The sequence below is a fragment of the Dasypus novemcinctus genome, chromosome 11, assembly GCF_030445035.2.
Source record: "Dasypus novemcinctus isolate mDasNov1 chromosome 11, mDasNov1.1.hap2, whole genome shotgun sequence".
NCBI classification, from domain to species: domain Eukaryota; kingdom Metazoa; phylum Chordata; class Mammalia; order Cingulata; family Dasypodidae; genus Dasypus; species Dasypus novemcinctus.
In genome coordinates, this window is record NC_080683.1 from 36,197,378 (window position 1) to 36,214,906 (window position 17,529).

Here is a 17,529-nt window from a genome sequence, read left to right on the forward strand (position 1 = left end):
AAGAAGACATCTAATGTAAGAGCTGATCATGATCAAATCCTGCTCCACCATCACTACCCCCACACAATAAATATTCCAAGGGCACTATAAATAAGAAGACAATTGGCTTTCCAAATTGCCCATTCTTCTTTAGCCAATTTGGTTATCAAATGGGATTATGTTTGTGTTAAAAAAATGTATCTAAATGATGAATTTGGTGCATGGATTATTTAATGTTTCCTTGATCATCTGGTTGCCTTAACAAAATGTGGACTTTGTTCTAAGCTATTATTCTTCAGATGGAAGCACATATGCTGTTTTCAGGCAATTCCAAGCAGTTTTACATGACTAGAGCTCTGCAAACATGTTTTGAAGTAGAAAGAGATGAGACAGAGAAAGAACTTATGAAGGAATTTGTAAGAATTACCAGAACTGCACCAAGACACAAAAACCTGAACATATAAATCAGGGGATCAAAAGTGAGGGATGAGAATGAAAGAGAATAAATGAACAAATAAATAAGAGAGAGAGAGGACTTCGTTTATAGCCAGTAACTAAATTTAAAGAAGAGAGGCAGATTGAGAGTGGATGAAGACACCAAAATAATATTTAGATCTGAAATATAGATAACTTTCATATGCTTACCTTCCAAACCCACCCTTTGTATAAATGGGCTTTCCAAGCAAGCTTATGCTTCTACCACACCATGAATTTCATAAATTCAAAATCTCCTGCTAGGTTTTCAAAGGGTGGTATACTATTTGTTGAACTGCAGAACTATGCACCCACTGCCACACTGTCCCAGATGTTGCTCAAACTCTACTACTATATCTCTACCACTAGTGTACTTCAAACATGTCAAGACTTCTACTGCTCATGCCAATGTTACTGTCAGTCCAGTCTGATTCTCAGCCATCTGCTGGCCCTGGCCTTGTGCATACCACTGAAAATGTCTATCTTCAATTTTCTCCTGTAAGTTAAGTAGAATCTGCTCTATTTCCTTGAGGGATGGTGGAAGAGCTGCTTATTTAGAAGATTCCCACAGCAGAGTTCTATATACTTAGGGTCTGTTTGTTTACAAACAGCTCTTTACAATGCTTTATGGAAGAGTCCAGGAAGTTTTACTCATATCTTCCCTTGATTTGAATTCTTATTTTTTGAAATAGATTTTCCTTCAGGACTTCGTAGAACCCCTTCTCTTTTTCTTTCTCTTTTATTCCTCCCATCTTAATTCCCTCCATCTCTTCCTTACTTTTTTCTTTCCTTTCTTCCTTTCTTTCAATATTTTCCACTTCAAGACTTATTCCCTTATATGGAATTATTCATGAATATGTTAAAGTATCTTTATCAAGTGGCAACTTATTAGCTCCCATGGAGAACAGTAAATGCATATGCATACTTAACTACACTTTTATTTACTAGCATACCAGACAAGTGCATGCTGTGGACCTAGTTGCCACACAGTGCATCATGGGAAAACAGGTTCAGGGCACAACAGAAACTTTCATCAAATGACTGCTTTATTACTACACAGCACAAAGAGTCCAAAAGAGCAGGGGAAGAGATCCCACTGTGGCTGACCTCCCAAGGTGACCAAAACTTTCTTTGTTATCTGTAGACAACAAGTCTGCATGCTTCACTGCATACATTGGAGGATGGAGATAAGTCTATTCTGTTTCAGTGTGGTATTTATCTATTTTGAGGGGAGAGGAATAGGGTCACTGAGAATTTTTTCCTGAATTAACATCTGGGCTGTTTGTTCCTGGTTCCCAAGTTTAAGGTCTGGTCAAGCGATGTTATTAGATTTAACATCTCCCCCAATTTGTGCAATGGAAACAGCAAACTAGAATAGGAAGCAGTGGGCGGGCAAGGACTGGCATATGATCACTTACACTGCCTGTGACTTCTTCAGCACATGCTTTGGTCCCAGCATTTTCACTAATACATCATACAAAACAGAATACATCTATAATTAATCTTGGAGTGTGATGAAAGGTATTCAGAAAATTGAAATTTATAGAAAAAGGTCTAGATTTTTTGTAATTGGTCTGGCAGAAGAATGAAGGTTGGACTTGTGGTAGATAAATCAATATTTTGGAGACCACCTGAATGGTACTAATACAGGAGAAATTAGGTGTACTTCATAGCAGTAGAAAGAAGAAAAATAGAAGTGATCTTCAGGAGATAGAATAAGCTGGACCTTATTATGTTTTACTGGCAGTTATTAATAGGAAGAAACCTACAAAGTGTCAAGTAGTATTGGTAATTTTCTTAATACCAATAATGTGTTCTCATGTTTAGTATTTATTTTGCATTGGTTTTGTTTTGTTTGCTATTGATTGCGCGTTTCTTCTTCTTAGTTCAGAAAGGCTAGCGTACATTTACATTCATTAATGGTAACCTTCTCTTTCCCTGATCCATAATCAATCATATATTGTTTATTATTTTTTGCAAACAAAATGTTCTTTCCAAATCTGGATACACATTTTCATTTTTGAAGACCCAGATTTCTCTCTCCTGATGTTTGTTTTCCTCTCCTACCCACTCATAATCTTTCAGTCTTGCTTAAATAATATATTTCTTTTAGTTCTAGACTCTAAATTCAATTTTCTCTACTTCTGGGTGTCCCATTTGTTTCAGAGGCCCTATTATAACATTGCCTCCAAATAGTCTATCCTCATGTATTTAGATTTACCACACACACATACATACATACACACTGAATATGATGAACTTAATTTTCACAGTATGTCCTTTTATTTTCATATTCATTCTTTTGAGATTTCTATTCTGGCCTGTTTGATAGTAGGTAAGAATATTTTCCCATTGTTTCATCACATAGCCAACCAGGGTGATAAGTTGTCTGATTTCTTGCATATGCGTGTGTTGTTTTGTTTTATCTCTCACACTTCAATATATATTAGTCATGTATAAGTTTGTGAGGAGACAGTATTCTCTCTCAGTAGTGTACAGAAGCTTCCCGCTGTTTCTATGGCTGTAAATGCTATTCTAAGGTCTTTGAGCTAACACTGTTACAAATAAACAATGAGATGGCACTCTGATTTCTTTTTCTTTGTAGGTAAATTGTCTTTTCTGCCATGGAGTTTGATAGGTATTTCTCTATGTGTTTTTTCTCATCCATCTAGCTTGAAACTCAGGAACCCTTTTTAAAATGCAGATTCATTTATTTCTCCAGTTCAGGGAAACATCCTTCTATAGTTTGACTAATTATTGCTTCTCCTTTATGTGTTCTTTTACTTTTAAAGTTTCCATTACTCTCATGTCAGATCTTGTTTATGCACTCAACTTACTCCTTTGTGAATTGTTTATTGATTCATCCACTCACAACATTTGTTAAATGAAATTTTATTTTCATATGTAGGAAAATACTTTTTGAGACATGGTGCATATTCCAGTGAATAAATTCCTATCCCTCATGAAGTTCACCTTTTAGTTGGAGAAGACAGAAAATATAAAACTAAATATAGAATACATTAAGAGCAAAATAAAGCAATTAAGGTGGATAGAAGGTACTGGAAGTTATTTTTCAAAGGTTGGTCAAGGACAGCTTCATGGTACTATATTATATAAAGACCAGGAGAAATTTGGGTGTCATGTATGTACATGAGGGTAAAGGCAGATTTGCTTCTTTTTATTCTTTTCTCTGCTTTAAAATATTTAATTTATTATAATGTTCTAGATCTCCACAACTTGGGTCACCTTTCCTTCAAGTTTTCAATTAAAATATTTAATTGAAAAATTACATTCTTAACTGCAGGCTTAGTGTGAATGTATATGTCTGTACACTCCTCTTAAGTACCTTTACATATTATGACTATCATAATTTAAATATATATATATATAAATTTTCCCCCTAATTCACTCACTCTCAGATTTGGTTGCTGGAGTGGAATCACTGTATTGTGCCTTCCTCTGCATCAGGGAAGCTTTAGCCCATAAATTCAGAACATCATTGCTTGTAATAAAGAAGAACAAGAACACCTATATAGGGGCTGATTTTTACTTACTCTCAAACAACCAAGTTATTAATATTGGTAAAGGAGCCACTATTTTCTAAATATTGCTCTGTTATTCCTAATGCTGATTTATAAAATGGTCACCTAGTTCACAAGGTAAGAAAAGTCTTATCAATTGCTTCTGTAGAGAATGTCAGAAAGCCTAGGATCTAAATCACTGTAGTTGTCCAAAGTGTCTGGCATCATAAGGCCAAAGAAGTCAATCATTTTAATTATCAGGATAGGGAAAAGATATGCCTCCATAAAAGATAAAAGATATACCTATGTCTCCAGAATATCTAATTTTCAGTTATATTTTATATAAACACGAAACTATTAGGAAAACGTTTAAAGTATTTATATGAAATGGGAGACTAATAGGGATCTAAATGATTGTGATGAAAATGTTTAAGTTGCCATTTTTAGTAGTAAAAGTAGAGAAAATATATACAAAGCAATGAGGATCTGAAAAAATATGGCTAAGGAAAGAAATGAAAGATAATGTAAATAAAATATTTAGTGGGAATCTTGGACAAAAGAAAAAGTTTTTGTAATCTCCTCTTTTCCCAAAATGATTTCCTCTATCTTAAAATTCTCTCCATTATTGGGTTGCATTTTGGCAATGAGGACAATATTTATTTTTCAATTAATTTTCAATTTCTTGAACACAGTATCCCAAACATTGTTCATGAACTATGTAATGAATGTTACTGACTATAATGTAAAGCACCAAGCTATGTTGGGGATACAATATTGAACAGAGTAATGACTGAAATTTCAAAGTCAAATGTCATCACAGCTTTTTGAGAAATAGTTAATGCAATAGAAAAATATAGGTATTCATACAAGTTGTTTATTTTTAAAGTGTACAGAAGTCATTTAGTAAAATGAAAATCAGTGAAAGTAATTTTTACTATATTTAAAATACAGGTATGAAATTAATTTTTTTCAAAATATCAAGGAAATATACATTAAATTAAAAATTAAATGTGAATTATCATTATAACATAAGATTAGGAGAAATTATTAATATATCATGTGAAAGTAATGAGGTAAATACTGCATGCAAAAGTCAAAATTGAAAATTAAATATTGGTAGATTTTTTTAAAGGGCCAGCTTAAAAGACACAGTATGCCAATAGAGTGACTTTTATATTGAGACTAAATTCTTGCTTTAAGTGTTCCTGCTGCTGAAATAGTTCTTTCTATCTCTCTATACAGTTGTAGGAAATGGAAAGGAATTAGTTATAAATAAACTCCAAACAGTTTTCTCTGACTCTATTAACTTGAAATACTCTTATCTTTTGTTTGAAAACTTGGAGAAACTTTTTGGTACACTTTTCTTTTTTCCCAGGGCTGAGCCATTCTTTTAAAAGTGAGTTGTAATTTTTGCCTCAAATAAAACACCGCTGTTGACTTTTGCCTTTATTGTTTTCATTGGGTATAGATGAAGATTCTGAGGCAGAGTTGCTTGTATCAATTTCAACACTGTCATGTAACTATTCCACTCCTTGGGGAAAAAAGCATTTGAAGTAAAGAAAGACATGCTTACAATATAAGCTTTGCAATGCTACTCTATGTTTGCTTACTGTGACTTCTGTGAGCATAGACAACTACCTAGACTTATAGTTTTCCATTTCATCATAAACAGCTACTGGATCACTGATCTAAATCCAAGACATAAATATTCATATTTCAGATTTCTTCAATCCTTAAGATAAAGTTATTACATCAAAAAAAATCTATATTTTTGGTAATTAAAAACAGCATAATATACTTGAATCCTAGACTATAGAAAGCTATTTTGAATCATATAAAAACAGCAACATGTCTGCTTTAATTTACATTATATTATTAGAGCAGGAATAGGAAATTGCAAATACATAAAAATATAAAGGTATAGATAGTTATAAGTGCTATAAAATAAGTGAATAAAATAATTCTCATTTAAAAGTAGAGAATATTGAAGTAGAACCCTTTTAGAAATGCTTGTCAAGATTGATGGGAAAGATATCTTTGAGGAGGTGACATTTAAGCAAAACCCTGAAGAAAGCATTGAGCTATACTAGTTCTTGGAAAAGTATATTGCAGAGAGAAGACCAGTACACACAGAGGTCTAAAGCAGGAGATACTAGAGATACTCAGGGAAATTCATGAAGACTAAAGTGGCAAGAGTAGAGTAATCAAAGGTTAGAAGATGATAGAGTTTTGTAAGGATTTTAATGATTTTGTATTTTATTTAGATATTAAGGGCCCCATCGAATGGTTGTGACAAGGGAGTAACATGATTTAAAAATATGTACACTATTTTGTGTGGAAAAGAGATGAAAGGAGACCACACCACTTCAAGTTGTCAGCAGTTCTGCCTTTCAGTTGCTCAGAACAAAAAGTGTGGAGCCATTTTAATTACTCTTTATCACTTCATCTCCATTCAATGTAAGAGAAAATCCTACAGGTTCCATTTTAAAAACATATTTATAATCTTACTACTTTTTATCATGTCCTCTGCTCTTATCCTGGTCCAAGGGTGTTCTCTCTCCTAGATTATTACAATAACTTCCTAACAGGACTTATTGGATCTTCCTATGCCTCTCTATAGTTTCTTTTCAACAAAACAGCCAAAGTATTATTTTAAAATAATAGTACTATATTGTAACTCACTTTCCAGCAATACTGCAATATTCCCCATTTTACTTAAAATTAAAATAAAAGTTCTTATCATGGATTAAAAGTTCCACAATGGCCCAAAATTCCAGTTTCCACTATATCCTGGTTTCTACTACTTCTCTTGTCTTTGCCCCTACCACTCATTCTGGACTTGTATGATTTGACTAGTCCATGGATTTCAAGAAGGCTTCTCCTTCTGTCATGAACACTCTATTGTACATATTCTTGAATGAAGAGTCAGAGCAAGTAAATCAGGTGGGGAGCTATTGAACTATTCCAGATGAAAAATTATGTTGTTTTGAATAAGGGTGGTATTTGTTGATGATTAAAATGTTCATATTCATGTCACACAAATGTGTTATATAATGGATATGCTTGAGGTGGGTTGAGGTGGGAAGAAGAGAAAATTATTGTAAAAGTAATTGTTTAAGGATTTATATGACCAAAATGAAAGGATTTTCAAATGGATATCTAGGTAGTCAAGAAAGATAACCACAATTGTGGAAGAGAAAAAAGACAGTAAGTCAGATGATTACATCTTTAATGACATGTGGCAGTGTGGTATGATTTATGAAAGACAAAATGATACAGATTATGTTTGTAAATTTTTCTGTTCCTCTGGGTTGAGTAACCCTTTGATTGTATTAGATTCAGCTTAGATATCTGATTAAATTATGTTAAGATTAGGGCTTTGATTTAACCACATCATTAGAGTGCTACTCAGTGTTGAGTCCCCACCCCCTTGGTGGGCTGATAAAACAGAGTCTCACGTAGAAGTAAACACATAGAGAAGAACACAGAGGAAGAAATACAGCTCATTAGACATGGCAGAGCCCCCAGGAAGAGAGATGAACCTGACAGTCTACAGCTAACCTTGTGAAGAGATCAGAGCATCTGAGCCCAGAAAGAAAAAAGCCCTGGTGAGAAAGACAAGCCTATGCCAGTCTACAGCTGGATCAGAAGAAGCTGAGACCATGGAGCCTTAAGAGGAAGAAGGAGGCTGCACCCCCACAGACATTGCCCATCATCTTGCTGGGGCCAATGACTGTAGGAGAGAATATATCTTTTATGGTACCTTCATTTGGGCTCTTTATGGCCTTGTGACTATATGCTTCTACCCCAAATAAATACCCTTTATAAAGCCAACAGTGTTCTGGTACTTTGCATCAGCACTCCTTTTGACTGACTAATATATGAAGGATGGACAATAACTGAGCAAAGAGAAGATAATTGAAAAGGATTAGGGGAGGGAGAGATCTAAAGAATTGTACAAGTGATATCATACATATAAAAAGGCTGGAGGTTTTCAGGGGTAGGAAGGAAAAAATGTATCGGATGTGGAAACAAGGGCAAGGCTATCTACACACTTCTTTGTCCAATGGTAAATGCAATTTGTGAATGAATAAACAGTGGTCACCTAAGAGGACTATAACAGAAACTGTCTTCAGTTTCAGTTAGAGAATGAAAGGAAGTTGTTGAAAAGAGATTGTGGATATTGGTGAGTTTACTGATGACAGAAAATAAGATCCAGATGACACATGGACGTTTTTGGATGTTAGGAAATGTTAAATGTTGTGCAGAACATTGTGGTACTAAGATTCTAGTTGATGATGGATGCTCTGGAAGACTTTGAGGTCATATGTTGTCAACTCAACCTGTGTTATCATTTTTATGATTTATTTTTTCAAGGGAAATTTAAAGAGCTGGAACTAATAGAAGAAAGGTTATACTGATGGGAATATATTTTATCAAATTTAGGCAATTAGGGCTCCAGATTTAAGGCTGATTTATGTCAGTGATGATAGGCCTTGATAAAGATGAAACTATAAATAAAGATCCAGAAACTACTCTTGATGAGGAAAAGTCAACAATGGCTTAGATATGTTTACTTTTAATATAGTTTATAAACAGAATCTGAAGAAAAAAAATTCCTTTTAAGCTTTAACCAACTTTTTATTATGTTAAATTTCAGAATGATTTATTTTAAAAAATCATAAATGTGGCTATTGTTTTCAAGCAAAGAAGAATGTAGCATAACATCTTTTGAGATGATTAACTCCAAGAGACTGAGTTTTCCTATTAGTGGGAATTATTGAGTAACCAAGTGGAAACATTCTATTAATTCATAAATTCCTGATCCAAAATGTTTGATTGCTATTTAAAGGAGTAATTTTCAAAACATATGGGGAAAATCAGCTTTATTTTTATGTTGAAAGAAAAAATGTTGGCCTTTTCACTTCTATGGATACAGTGTTGTAATTCAAAATCACAGTGCATGCTTAATTAGGTATACTTGTGACACATACTGAAAACCTTAACTCTACTCATGACTGATTTGGTGAGACTTATCACACAGCCTAATGAAATGTGAAACTGCCTTGAAAAAGTAAAAAAAAAAACCAAAAAGTTATGTTAGTACTTGGAATTGACACTTAAATAGTGTAAGCCATAACAATTGCAACTCAGAAAGGAAAAGGAAAAAAAATCTGTGCTGAAAGAATAAAATAGAATATTGTATGCCATGATATATCTTAGAATTTGAGTGGAGAGAATAGAAATTTTAGAAAGAAGAAATCTATACATAACAAAATTGATGACGTTTAAAGAGAGCATGTGTATTTTTCCAATACCTAATTTGTGCTGTCTTTTATGAACATGACTATTAATAAGTTTTTGTTGAACAATTGATGGTCAGACTAAAAAAGTTGTTATATGAGAAAGTCACAAGCTGATTTTATTCATATTTACTTCCAGATAAATAAATCCTTATTTTATTCTGAATATTCAAAATGTGTTCATCTTTACATACAGAAAATATTGTCACTTACATTCACTAAGTGTTAGATTATATTTGCATAAGAATGTGTGTATATGCATGCACATATGTGTGTGCAGTGGTAATTTTAGGAAGTTGGTTGATGGTTATTAGGAGGGTGGTTAATGATAACTGCATTCTTCAAAGCCCATCTGTGGTCTTGGGGCACAAATGCTTCCCATTTTTGTGTTTTCAAGTCACAATTCCTCACTCAAATATGGACATTTACTTCATTCTCCCCTTAGAACCCTGCTTCTTTTGTCCATAATCTTTCAGGTATTGGTTACTTTCTTTCCTTCACTCCTCATATGAGATGTCTGGAATATTGGGTGAGTAGCCTCAATTCTCCCGCCAACTCCCCACTTAGTGGTTTGCAGATCATTTTTCCATCTTCCTTTCTAAAAATCTCCATTATTTGAAAATAACATTAAATATTCCACACATATCTTCACCCTTTGTAGTCATGGTTAACTCTTCTGAGTTTCCTTCTACATCTTTGTAGATTTTCACATCTGGCTCATTACCTCTTTCTCTAATATACAATTTCAGTCTTATTTATTTCAATATCTACAGAGATGATCCACTTTTAACTCCAACTTCTCAGAAGAATAGAGCCCCTCTCCTCCAAATCTTGAGCCTAACTTTGCACTCTATTTGCATTGTCATATTCTACATATTACCATAGCACATAATTTTATTCACTCCATATTAGTCTCCCTAATCTTATAGTCCAGTATTTCATATTCACCCATAAACTCCTCTCTTTTCTAGCTCACTCCTTCTCTTTTGTTTTTCCCAACAATATTTTGACCTCATAATCTACTGACTCTGCCAAATTTTCAATGACACTAATCCCCATCATAACCTCACTTCCCTACTTAACCTGAATTAGTTTACCTGATCCATATCTATAGTCACCTCTTATATTACCCTTAAATCATATGCCTCTTTTGCTCCAATATTGTAACCTGGTCAAGACCCAACCCTAGTTTAATGCAGTATCCAGGGTATTTCATACGGGTGTCTGTCTAACTACACATGGTTTGAGGATATTATTCATTATTGCAGACTGAACTCATTTTAAATTCAGGTTCACTAACTTCAAGCAGATCCATATTGCTGCATGTCCATAATACAATATTTTCATCCTACTCTACTGGATAGAAACTTCATATCTTTTTATCTCATCTTGCTTCTTATTTCATTTGAAGAATAGATGATAGATAGACTCTAGATGATATAAAAACTACATAATATCAAATCAACCTATATGTATACATGAATTCTATTTGTCCTTCTAGTAAAATTGATTTAACCTCTGCTGTCCTTTCTAAGCAAACTCTTCTATTTGTGCACTGGATTCCTTCCCATATCTCCTACCATTTAAAAAATTCCTATTGTGAACTTCCTTCAGTTGTCACTCCATTTCCCTATATTGCTGTTCCCGTTTACTGGAAAACCCCATTTCTTTCCTCCCAGTCACTGGTGAATCCATTCTAATCAATCTTCCCACCCTCAACACTAGCACCATTCTGTCGAACTATTTTTCCTAAGGACATTCTAGTCTCCAACTACCAATTGCACAGATCATTTCTCACTTTTTCTTAATTAAACTCAGCCGTGTACCTTGAATCAGTGTAGCATTGTTTTAATACATTTAAAACATTTTATTAGCTCCTGTGATATTTTGTAATTTTTTTCTCTCACTTCACTGAATCCTATATTTTTAGTCTCAAATTCCAATCCCTAACTGCCTTAAATATAAGAGTATCCAAGATCACAGTCTGCAAACCTCCTCACTTCACAATCTAGGCTCACTTCTAAGTGACATCATTCAGTCTCACTTTAAATACCATTTCTATGTTGATGTTATATATGTATATAAAATCTCCATCCCAGACATTGCCTGCTCTAAAACAGAAACTAACATACCTGAATGTCTACTCAATATCACTACTTGGATATACACTATGTTTCTCAAGCATAGTATCTCCAAAGTTTACTTACTGATTCCCACTTCCTAACCATGTTTCTCTTCCTACAAATTTCCAAATTTTTGAAAATTAAGATTCAAAATTTCACTTGGGCAAACAACCTTACAGCTGTCTTTGACTTCTGTTTATCCCTTCCCTCTATAGCCAATACTTTAGCAAAACAATGGAACTTTCTTAGAAATAAATTCCAAATATGATGATTAATTACCATCACTACATGTCACCCTGGTCACCACCATCTCTACATGGCAGCTTCTTAGTTGACATCCCAGTTTCTTCCTTTGTAATAAGATACCAGCAATTATTTCTACACAAAGGAGTCACAGTGATCCTTTAAAATAGCATCTGCTAGTAGAATGTAAATTTCTTGAGGGAAGGATCATTGCCTGTCTTTATTTTTATTTTTCCCTACTGCTGTGTAAAAGCTTCAATTATCGCAGATATGTTTCAGACAAAGTGATAGTGAATATATACTAGATGAATGAATGAATGAGTTATTTTGTGTTATATACCAGATAAATACACCCTGAGTCAAGATCTTGCCATATCACTCAGTAACATAAAAAAGTACATATCATAAACCATTTAAAGGGGGTGGCGGACTTGGCCCAGTGGTTAGCGCATCGGTCTACCACATGGTTCAAACCCCGGGTCTCCTTGACCCCTGTAGAGCTGGTCATGCTCAGTGCTGATGGGCGCAAGGAGTGCTGTGCCACGCTGGGGTGTCACCGTGTAGAGGAGCCCCACGCGCAAGGAGTGCACTCCATAAGGAGAGCTGCCCAGCATGAAAGAAAGTGCAGCCTGCCCAAGAATGGCGTTGCACACACGGAGAGCTGACACAACAAGATGATGCAACAAAAAGAAACAAAGATTCCTAAGCCGCTGACAACAACAGAAGCAGACAAAGAAGACGATGCAGCAAATAGACACAGAGAACAGACAACTAGGGGCGGGGAAGGGGAAGGGGAGAGAAATAAATAAATAATTCTTTTTAAAAAAAGTAAACCATTTAAAAACTGAATTAAACTATTTGGAAAATAATCTATGTGTAATAGTAAAAAATGCTAGAGGTGACGAAATGATTAAAATAAACTCTCATTTAAACTTTTACATTAGAATAACAGATTTTCACACTAATTTAACATTATTGTGTATTAGGTAGTCAAATATATAGAAAGAATATAGCTTTTCTCTTAGTAGCAGTAATAATTGGGCAAATAATAGAACTACTAATTTGAATGAAGGTTAACCACTTGAATTATGAGATCAAATGAAATTATTGGTTTACAAAGACTTCCCATGTATTAATTTAAAGCTTTAACTTTTAAATAATATAAACTCAACTCACACTAAATTGATACAGGGATTTATTGGCTCATTTAATCAAAATGTCCAGAGGCAGTTTATGTTTCATGCAGAATTGGGTCAGGGCTCTGACTCTGGCTCTCCTTTTAATTTTCTCACTTAATTGCATTTTGGCTTTATCCCAAATCTGGCTCTCCCCAAGGTGGAAGGATAGTCCCCCCAGTAGCACAGCTCCATGTTACAAGGCATTCTTTTTATGTTGCTATATATTTTAGCTATTTCTCTTTCCTTTAAAACCTCAAGCAGGAAATTCAATGTCACTGAAAGGCAGACTTTCTGCCAAATGATTATTCAATGTCTCAAAGTACAGATTTGCCTGACATATCAAAATATGTTGGGACAATTCATCTCCTGCAAACAAAAAATGGGTGAAAAGACCTTTCTTTTATTTTTAGTGCCTAGTAGCTGCTTACTCTTGAAGTTGAGAGTAAGAAGTTGTGACCTCTTACTCCAGGTAACATGCTGGTGCCTATCCTAGGTCCTTGTATGTTTCAAAGTCATGAAACTCAGAGTACAGCCTTCTCATGTTATAGTACTGCGGCGGCTTGCTCGGTCGGTAGAGGTGGGGTCTGGCTGCGGAAGAGGGGTCGGTCCAGCTCTGGATGAGGGGTCGGTCCCGCTTGGGACGAGGGGTCGGTCCCACTTGGGACGAGGGTCAGTCCGGCAGCAGACGAGGGATCGGTCTCACAAGGGGTTGCACGGTTCGGCGGACGGGGTTGCCCGGCGAAGCCGGTGACGAAGGGGTTGCCCGGAGAAGCAGGCGACGAACTGGGGACAAGGGAGGCCAGGCCCTTGTCGGGGGCTCTCAGGACTGGAGGGCGCACGGCAGAAGAACTACCGCGGAGACAAGGTAAACACGCAAGTCCACTTTACTGAGGGAGAGGCAACAGTTTTATAGGGGCTGGGGAAGGCTGATTGGTCGAAGCCACGCCCTGTTCTGATTGGTTGCCGGCAAAGGTCAGTGGGCGGTACTGGACAGGGGAGGGGTGGTGGTTAGGGATTGGCTGTCGCTGTTGCTGGGGGAAGGGGCAGGGTTTAGGGATTGGTGGCTGCTGTTGCTGGGGTGGAGGGCAGACTTGAGTTTCCCGCCCACGCCTGGCTGTTGCTGCTGTCGGGGGAGGGGAAAAGGGCAGACTGGATTTTTCCGCCCACGCCTGGCTGTTGCTGCTGTCGGGGGAGGGGAAAGGGCAGACTGGATTTTTCCACCCACGCCTGGCTGTTGCTGTTGTCAGGGGAGGGGAAAAGGGCAGACTGGAATTTTCCACCCTGCGCCTGCGCAGGGAGAAAGAAGGCATCGTGTGGCGCTATCTGGGAGGAGGGGCGGCCACAGAAGCATGGCTGCCGAGAAGGGGAGACCCGAGGGCACTCTGCACCCATGCCGAGCTCCCTTTAGGGGTGGCAGTGAGTCCGACCAGCCACCCTATTATGGGGGCAGCGGCTTGGCCTGCTGCAGCCGCTCCCCCGCCAGGCCAGCAAACCACACTTCAGCCTGAGGGGTGACCACATTTTCCCGTTCTTTTCAAATAAAGGCCAGGATGGCAGCAGTAGCAAATAGCCGAGGCCCAAGAGGCAGCAAGCAATGAGGGAAGCGGGGCTGAAGAGGGAGGTGAGTATGCCGGGGATATAAATGTACAATTTGGGGGGCGGTATCTTGCCGTTGCAAGCAAGGGTGGCCAATGTCCAATTCTCGTTGATCTCGGTGGCTATAAGGTCCATCTGCTTGTTAAAAGTCCAGGGTGACAGCGCGTTACAGGTAGTTGATCTCTTCTTGGCGGTGAAGAGCGGTAGAGGCAGACTGTGTGATGGTCTGGAGGATCGCAGCTGTGAGGACAAGTCGCGTCAGGGCACCAGCAGCGGTGGTGGCGGCAGCGTCGGGAGTGGTGGAGACGTAGGCGAGGGCAACAAGAAGGCCAAAGTCTCCACGGGCGCGAGAGAGGCCGATGTTAATGGGGTGGGCTGACATGGGGCGGCCCAATCTGCAACGCAATGGGGGTTCAAGCAAAAAAAGGAGGGGGGCGGGGGACGAGAAAGGACGCTTTGGATGGCTGAGAAGAGGAGTGAGGTCGAGACAGGAGGAAGCCCGCAGAAGTATGGGGAGCTGTTAAAAGCAGAAACGTTATTAGATGCTAGAAAGCAGGCCGCGGGCCGGGGAAAGCAGGTTGCGGGCCATTTAGCGGGGCTGGAGCTGCTTGAGAGCGATGGCGGCATGGAGGGCCGCGGTTACAGAAGACTTGGGGCTGTTTCAGAGAGATCTTACACCGGTGAGTGTCTAGGATACCGGCAAGGGCCCGAACTTGTGGGTCTTGCTTAGCAAATAAGATGTTACCCATTGCTAATGGCCTTTTGGAGCCGATAAGAAAAGGGGCCCTTACCTTGAGAGCGCGGCGATGGGAGCCGAGGTGCACGGTGAGACGAGGGGTCGGAGCCGGTGGGGCTCCGATGGTGGTCGCGGGCCAAAAGAAGGCCCCGACGAGGGGAGGGCGGAACGACGAGCAGTGGAGCAAGGCAAAGGGTAGCAAGCGCGGAGGGGAGGAGGCAGAGGTGAAAGCAGAGGTGGAGGTGCTCAGGCACGTGCTCCTGAGAGTTTTATTGGCGCCTCTTAATCATAGCGGGTCGGTATAAGCCCCCGACATGGAAGGAGAAAGACATCCAGCGATTCTCCCAGACCGCCGTGAATCGTATGAGGTCACCAAGGTTCAGGAGCAGCAATGCAGAGCGAAAAGATAGGGGTGAGAAGAGAGGAGGGCGTAGGGCTGTGGTAGGATTACTTCAGACGTGCAAGCGTGCGCTCCCGAGAAATCCAAGGCTCCTCTTAATCATAGCGGGTCGGTATAAGCCCCCGACATGGAAGGAGAAAGCCATCCAGCGATTCTCCCAGACCGCCGTGGATCATATGAGGTAGCCAAGGCTCAGGTAGCAGCAATGTTGCACGAGAGAAGTCCCAAGGTGAGAAGAGAGGAGGGGGGGGCGCCAGGTTATGGAGTGAGGCTGTGGTGGAGTTGCCTTGCCCCACATTGTGCTGTGGTGGGGTTGCTTTGCCCCACGTTGGGCACCAGTTGCGGCGGCTTGCTCGGTTGGTAGAGGTGGGGTCTGGCTGCGGACGAGGGGTCGGTCCAGCTCTGGACGAGGGGTCGGTCCCGCTTGGGACGAGGGGTCGGTCCCACTTGGGACGAGGGGTCGGTCCGGCAGCAGACGAGGGATCAGTCTCACAAGGGGTTGCGCGGTTCGTCTGATGGGGTCGCCCGGAGAAGCAGGCGACGAACTGGGGACAAGGGAGGCCAGGCCCTTGTCGGGGGCTCTCAGGAATGGAGCTTGCTCAGTCGGTAGAGGTGGGGTCTGGCTGCTGACGAGGGGTCGGTACAGCTCTGGATGAGGGGTCGGTCCCGCTTGGGACGAGGGGTCGGTCCCACTTGGGACGAGGGGTCGGTCCGGCAGCAGACGAGGGATCGGTCTCACAAGGGGTTGCGCGGTTCGGCTGACAGGGTTGCCCGGCGAAGCCGGCGACGAAGGGGTCGCCCGGAGAAGCCGGCGACGAAGGGGTCGCCCGGAGAAGCAGGCGACGAACTGGGGACAAGGGAGGCCAGGCCCTTGTCGGGGGCTCTCAGGACTGGAGGGCACACGGCAGAAGAACTACCGCGGAGACAAGGTAAACACGCAAGTCCACTTTACTGAGGGAGAGGCAACAGTTTTATAGGGGCTGGGGAAGGCTGATTGGTCGAAGCCACGCCCTGTTCTGATTGGTTGCCGGCAAAGGTCAGTGGGCGGTACTGGATGGGGGAGGGGTGGTGGTTAGGGATTGGCTGTCGCTGTTGCTGGGGGAAGGGGCAGGGTTTAGGGATTGGTGGCTGCTGTTGCTGGGGTGGAGGGCAGACTTGAGTTTCCCGCCCACGCCTGGCTGTTGCTGCTTTCGGGGGAGGGGAAAAGGGCAGACTGGATTTTTCCGCCAACGCCTGGCTGTTGCTGCTGTCGGGGGAGGGGAAAGGGCAGACTGGATTTTTCCACCCACGCCTGGCTGTTGCTGTTGTCAGGGGAGGGGAAAAGGGCAGACTGGAATTTTCCACCCTGCGCCTGCGCAGGGAGAAAGAAGGCATCGTGTGGCGCTATCTGGGAGGAGGGGCGGCCACGGAAGCATGGCTGCCGAGAAGGGGAGACCCGAGGGCACTCTGCGCCCATGCTGAGCTCCCTTCAGGGGTGGCAGTGAGTCCGACCAGCCACCCTATTATGGGGGCAGCGGCTTGGCCTGCTGCAGCCGCTCCCCCGCGAGGCCAGCAAACCACACTTCAGCCCGAGGGGTGACCGCATAGTACTTCATTTTATCAAATCACAGCTCACTCCTAGAAGGTAGGCTAAGCATCCTGCTTCTCAGGGACTAGTTCATAGGTAAATATCCTGTGAGTAGTCTCTGAGAACATCTCTCCCCTTATTCAGCTCCTCCCAAAGGCATGGATCTCTGTTTCTCTCGTTAGCATAATCCTCTTGAGTGCTTTATAATGCACAGCTCATTTTATTAGTCTCTTTTACTTTGCTTTAGGGGATGGACAGTCTTCTCCAGATGCTTTCTCTTTAGAAAGTCCTCTACTTTAGACATCTGACCTATGGCTTCTGATTGGGCTATGCTAATACACTGTCCTAGCAAAATGTTGAAATATGAAAGAGAGTGAGGGCATTTATTTAATTCCTCCACTTCCTAATG